Source organism: Trichechus manatus, unplaced genomic scaffold (genome assembly GCF_000243295.1).
Source record: "Trichechus manatus latirostris isolate Lorelei unplaced genomic scaffold, TriManLat1.0 scaffold00204, whole genome shotgun sequence".
Classification (NCBI taxonomy): domain Eukaryota; kingdom Metazoa; phylum Chordata; class Mammalia; order Sirenia; family Trichechidae; genus Trichechus; species Trichechus manatus.
In genome coordinates, this window is record NW_004444140.1 from 750,156 (window position 1) to 756,487 (window position 6,332).

A 6,332-nucleotide genomic window follows, 5' to 3' on the forward strand; every position below is an offset into this window, starting at 1 on the left:
GAATAGAAGGGAAATTCCTCAGTATAATTAAGGGCATTTATATAAAGCCAACAGCCACCATCATCTGAAGTGGAGAGACTTTGAAAGCATTCTCCTTGAGAATGGGAACCAGACAAGGATGCCCTTTATCACCACTCTTATTCAACGCTGTGCTGGAGGCTAGAAAAAGAAATAAAGGGCATCCAGATTGGTAGGGGAGAAGTCAAAGTATCTCTATTTGCCGATGATATGATCTTATACACAGAAAACCCCAAAGAATCCACAAGAAAATGACTGGAACTAGTAGAAGATTTCAGCAAAGTTTCAGGATACAAGCTAAACATACAAAAATCAGTTGGAATCCTTTACACCACCAACAAAGAGAACCTCGAAGAGGAAATCACCAAATCAATAGAATTTACAATAGCACCCAAGAAGATAAAATACTTAGGAGTAAATGTAACCAGAGACGTAAGAGACCTATACAATGAAAACTACAAGACACTACTGCAAGAAACCAAAAGAGACCTGCATAAGTGGAAAAACATACTTTGCTTATGGATAGGAAGACTCAACATTGTGAAAATGTCAGTTCTACCCAAAGCGATCTACAGATGCAATGCAATCCCGATCCAAATTCCACTGGCATTTTTTAATGAGATGGAGAAACAAATCACCAACTTCATATGGAAATGGAAGAGGCCCCAAATAAGTAAAGCATTACTCAAGAAGAAGAACAAAGTGGGAGGCCTCACACTACCTGATTTTAGAAACTATTACACCGCCACGGTAGTCAAAACAGCCTGGTGCTGGTAAAACAACAGATACATAGACCAATGGAACAGAATTGAGAATCCAGACATAATTTCTTCCACCTATGAGCAGCTGATGCTTGACGAAGGCCCAAGGTCCATTAATTGGGGAAAAGACAGTCTTTTTAACAAATGGTGCTGGCATAACTGGATATCCATCTGCAAAAAAACTGAAACAAGACCCATACCTCACACCATGCAGAAAAACTAACTCAAAATGGATCAGAGACTTAAATATAAAATCGAAAACGATAAAGATCATGGAAGAAAAAATAGGGACAACGCCAGGAGCCCTAATACATGGCATAAACACAATACGAACAATAAGTAATGCACAAGCACCAGAAGAGAGGCCAGATAAATAGGAGCTCCTAAAAATCAAACACTTATGCTCATCAAAAGACTTCACCAAATGAAAAAAAGACAATCTACAAACTGGGAAAAAATTTTTGCCTACGACAAATCCAATCAGCATTTAAACTCTAAAATCTACAAGATACTGCAAAACCTCAACAACAAAAAGACAAATAACCCAATTAAAAAATGGGCAAAGGGTGCTTGCACATACACTAAAATTGGAAAGATACAGAGAAGATTAGCATGGCCCCTGCGCAAGGATGACACACAAATTCATGAAGCGTTCCATATTTTTTATTTTCACCAAAAAAAAGGTTGAGCAGTTAGAGGGCTGACATGTTGTGGGGTTGTTAACCAATGTCATAAAACAATATGTGTACTACTGTTTCATGAGAAATTATTTGTTCTGTAAGCCTTCACCTGAAGTACAATAAAAAAAAAAAAAGAAGAAGGGGAGAGTGTTGACACGTCTCAGGGTTGGTAACCAATATCACAAAACAATATGTGTATAAATTGTTTAATGAGAAACTAAGGTGCTCTGTAAAAGTTCACCTAAAGCACAATATAAATAAATAAAATGATCAGTTTCTAAAAAAAAAACATGGGCAAAGGATATGAACAGGCACTTCTTCAAAGAAGATATTCAGGCAGCTAACAGACACATGAAGAAATGCTCACGATCATTAGACATTAGAGAAATGCAGATCAAAACTACAATGAAATATCATCTCACCCCAACAAGGCTAGCATTAATCCAAAAAACACAAAACAATAAATGCTGGAGAGGTTGTGGAGACACTGGAACACTTATACACTGTTGGTGGGAATGTAAAATGGTACAACCACTTTGGAAATCGATTTGGCACTTCCTTTAAAAGCTAGAAATAGAAGTACCATATGATCCAGCTATCCCACTCCTTGGAATATATCCTAGAGAAATAAGAGCTGTCACATGAATAGATAGATATGCACACCTATGTTCATTGCTGCACTGTTCACAATAGCAAAAAGATGGAAACAAGCTAGGTGCCCATCAACGGATGAACGGATACACAAATTATGGTATACCCACACAATGGAATACTATGCAACGATAAAGAACAACGATGAAGCCGTGAAACATCTTATAACATGGAGGAAGCTGGAGGTCATTATGCTGAGTGAATTTAGTCAGTCACAGAAGGACAAATGTTGTATAAGACCACTATTATAAGAACTCAAGAAAAAGTTTAAACACAGAAGAAAACATTCTTTGATGGTTACAAGGGTTGAGAGGAAGTGGGAGGATTATTTACTAACTAGATAGTAGATAAGAATTATCTTAGGTGAAGGGAAGGACAGCATTCATCACAGGGGAAGTCAGTACAACTGGACTAAACCAAAGCTAAGAAGTTTCCTGAATACAATCAAACACTTTGAGGAACAGACTAGCAAGGGTAGAGGTCTGGGGACCATGCTTTCAGGGGACATTGAGGTCAACTGGCACAACAAAGCTTATTAAGAAAATGGTCTGCATCCTTCTTCGGTGACTGGCATCTGGGGTCTTAAAAGCTTGCAAGCAGCCAGCTAAGATGCATCAATTGGTCCCAACCACCTGGAGTAAAGGAGAATGAAGAACACCATAGACATAAGGAAAGTAGTAGCCCAAAAGGCAGAAAGGGCCACATAAACCAGAGACTTCATTAGCCTGAGACCAGAAGAACTAGATGGTACCTGGCTACCACCAATGACCGTCCTGATGGGGAACAGAACAGAGAGTCCCTGATGGAGCAGGAGAAAGGTGGGGTGCAGAACTCAAATTCTAGTAAGAAGACCAGACTTAATGGTCTGACTGAGACTGGAAGAACCCTGGAAAGCATGGCTCCCGGATTCTCTATCAGCCCGAACTAAAACAATTTCTGAGGCCAACTCTTCAGATAGGGATTGGACTGGACTGTGGGACATGAAGTGATACTTGTGAGGAGTGTGCCTCTTAACTCAAGTAGATAAAAGAGACTAAACGGGCAGCTTCTGTCTGGAGGCGAGATGGGAAGGCAGAGAGGGTTAGGAGCTGGTTGAATGGACGTGGGGAATTGGGGGTGGAAAGGAGGAGTGTGCTGTCACAGTATGGGGAGAGCAATTAGGGTCACATAACAATGTATGCATAAATTTTCATATGGGAGACTAACTTGAAATGTAAACTTCATTTAAACTACAACAATTAAAAAAAAAAAAAAAAGAAAGAATCATCGATGTTCCCATAATGGTCTCCACAGATATTGGGAGATAATGTCCACCGATAATACTGAGTCTCAGTAACTATATTAACTCATCAGTGAATCCCTCTGCAATGCCTTCCTCCGATGTTTCTAGTCTTTTCCATTCTTAGGCCCAGCCAGTCCATCAGTATGTCTTTCTGTTGCATCTGCCATCTAAATGATTTCCCCCTTGTTTTCTTTTTTCATGGGCTCTACCTGAAGAAGGCTATGAGGCTTTGCAGAGTAAAATCTGAAAAATTCCCGAAGCTAAAGCAGCAGGAGAACAGTGCCACTGGCACGCCTGTAACATGCTCCTTTGGGAAACCAATATTGTCCGCTGTGAAAAGTGGAGGGGGAGTGGGGACGAGAAGTTGGGGAAAAGAAAAAGACCTAAAGCAGAATGGTCAACTTCGGAGCCATTTGCCTAAGTTCACATTCTCAAATGGCTTCTGCTACGAGGTAGAAGATGAAATACTCCTTGACATGGAACTAAAATTGGTAACAGCGTTCCTCTGCACCCTTGCACCTCTGCACACCCACGACCAGGCGCCTGACAGTGCTGGAGGCTCTGGCAACCACTGCACACAGCGATTTTATACGTTCCTCTGGGCGAGCCGGGAGCAACATCACCGGGAAGCATGTCCACCTTAACAGCTCCTGCTCTTCCAAAGCATAAATGGCCTGAGTCCAGGGATGAATTTGGTAGAAGAAATGAAGGCAGAATGCCATTCTCCCTAATTGTCAGGAAGACCTCAGATGATCCTCCTGCTTTTTAGCAGTCACAGGAGGAAACAGGATGAATTTTTCCGCTTCTTTATTTTTATACCTACTGATAAACAACCCATCTGGGTATTTTCCCCCACTCTGAGCAGTGCCAGCTTCTATAATGCTTAACAGATAGTAATTAAACATCATATCCCTTGTTATTTCAATTTGACACAAAAGGAAATTACTTTGACTTAAAAAAATAAGATATTCTGTGTGTATGTGTATGGTGCAAATGGTTTGTGCTCAGCTGTTAATCTAAAGGTTGGTGGTTCAAACTCACCCAGCAGTGCTGTGGAAGAAAGGCCTGGCGATCTACCTCCATTAAAAAAACCAAACGTGTTGCCATCGAGTCCATTCTGACTCACAGTGACCCTACAGGACAGAGTAGAACTGCCCCATAGGGTTTCCAAAGAGCGGCTGGTGGATTCGAACTGCTGACCTTTTGATTAGCAGCCAAGCCCTTAACCACTGCACCTCCAGGGCTCCGCAATTGTCTGATAGTCATCTGAAATTTAACATGTTGTTAATATTCCTAAGAGGAATAAAAAACAGCAAGGGTTTAAAGTGAATGAAATCAATGCCAGTAATAACAGGTCCTTCTGGTGACCAGTTATATTGCTTAGCTGGTAAATGTGAAGATTTTTGTGTCAGAGGCAAAGATATTTCCTTTCTCTGACTCAAATACTCGGATTCTAAAGGTCCTTCAGGGTTTACACAATCTCTTCCTCTCAATTAAAGAGCCCTGGTGGTAGAGTAGTTAAGAGCTGGGCTACAGACCAAAAGGTCAGCAGTTCGAATTCACCAGCCGATCCTTGGAAACCCTATGGGGCAGTTCTACTCTGTCCTATAGGATTGCTATAAGTCAGAATGGACTGGACGCTAACGGGTTTGGTGGCACAGTGGTTAAAGTGCTAGGCTGCTAACTGAAAGGTCAGTGGTTTGAACCCACTAGCCTCTCTGAGGAAGAAAAATGTGGCAATCTGCTTCCATGAAGATTATACCCTTGGAAACCCTATGGGGGCAGTTCTACTCCGTCCTATAAGGTCGCTGTGAGTCGGAATCAACTTGACAGCAATGGGTTTGTCTTTTGTGTGTTTTTTTTTCCCCCTCTCAATCGAGGATAATGTGTATCTATAGGATTTTTTAAGATTTCCAGTTTAAAAAGTCCACAATTTCTTTAAGACTTCTTTCTGGCGTCTTACGACCTTCTTTGTGTCATAACAATTCACAATAATGCCTTAGGAAAATTTTTGGACTTTTTAATGCTAGTATCTTAACATACTAGCTTCATCTTAAATTACTTTCTTAAATGCACCCCAGAATGAGCTTCAAGGAAGGTTTCCTTGAATGTTCAAAGTCTAGATTCTAGGTCTACCAAGACTTTAAGAAACTGATGATCCTCATATTTTGTAGGTTGGGAAATAAAGCTCTATGGGGATAATATCCTTGGTCTTGGGCAACAGGGAGTGAATTAGCAGAGCCGTACAAGGGACTATCTTGGATCCCATTGGGTTCTGGTTTCAAAGCTTAGGGTGGAAATTCTGAAGCACGTGAAATCTAAAAGGGGGTGGCATGTTTTGGTTGAAAATATTGAAGAATTGCATGTTGTTGTTAGGTGCTGTTGAGTCGGTTCCTACTCATAGCGACCCTATGCACAACAGAACGAAACACTCCCTGCTCCTGCGCCATCCTCACAATTGTTGCTATGCTTAAGTCATTGTTGTAACCACTGTGTCAATCCATCTTGTTGAGGGTCTTCCTCTTTTTCGCTGACCCTCTATTTTACAAAGCATGATGTCCTTCTCCAAGGACTGATCCCTCCTGATAACATGTCTGAAGTATGTTTAAGATGTAGTCTTGCCGTCCTTGCTTCTAAGGAGCATTCTAGTTGTACTTCTTCCAAGACAGATTTGTTTGTTCTTTTGGCAGTCTGTGGTATATTCAATATTTTTCGCCAACACCACAATTTAAAGGCGTCAGTTCTTCTTTGGTCTTCTTTATTCATTGTCCAGCTTTCACATGCATATGAGGCCATTGAAAACACGATGGCTTGGGTCAGGCTCACCTAAGTCCTCAAAGTGACATCTTTACATTTTAACACTTTAAACAGGTTGTTTGCAGCAGATTTGCCCAATGCAATATATCATTTGATTTCTTGACTGCTGTTTCCATGGGTGTT

At 40.9% G+C, this 6,332-nt stretch overlaps 1 protein-coding gene and 1 pseudogene across 4 annotated transcripts in view; one reads left to right on the top strand and one right to left on the bottom strand.

Annotated features, from left to right (window-relative positions):
* The window catches only part of ELAPOR1 (endosome-lysosome associated apoptosis and autophagy regulator 1), a 104,865-nt gene that overhangs the window by 76,159 nt on the left and 22,374 nt on the right, over positions 1–6,332 (bottom strand). The gene's annotated exons all lie outside the window — the stretch shown is intronic.
* Positions 1,346–1,443, top strand: LOC111822747 (uncharacterized; annotated as a pseudogene).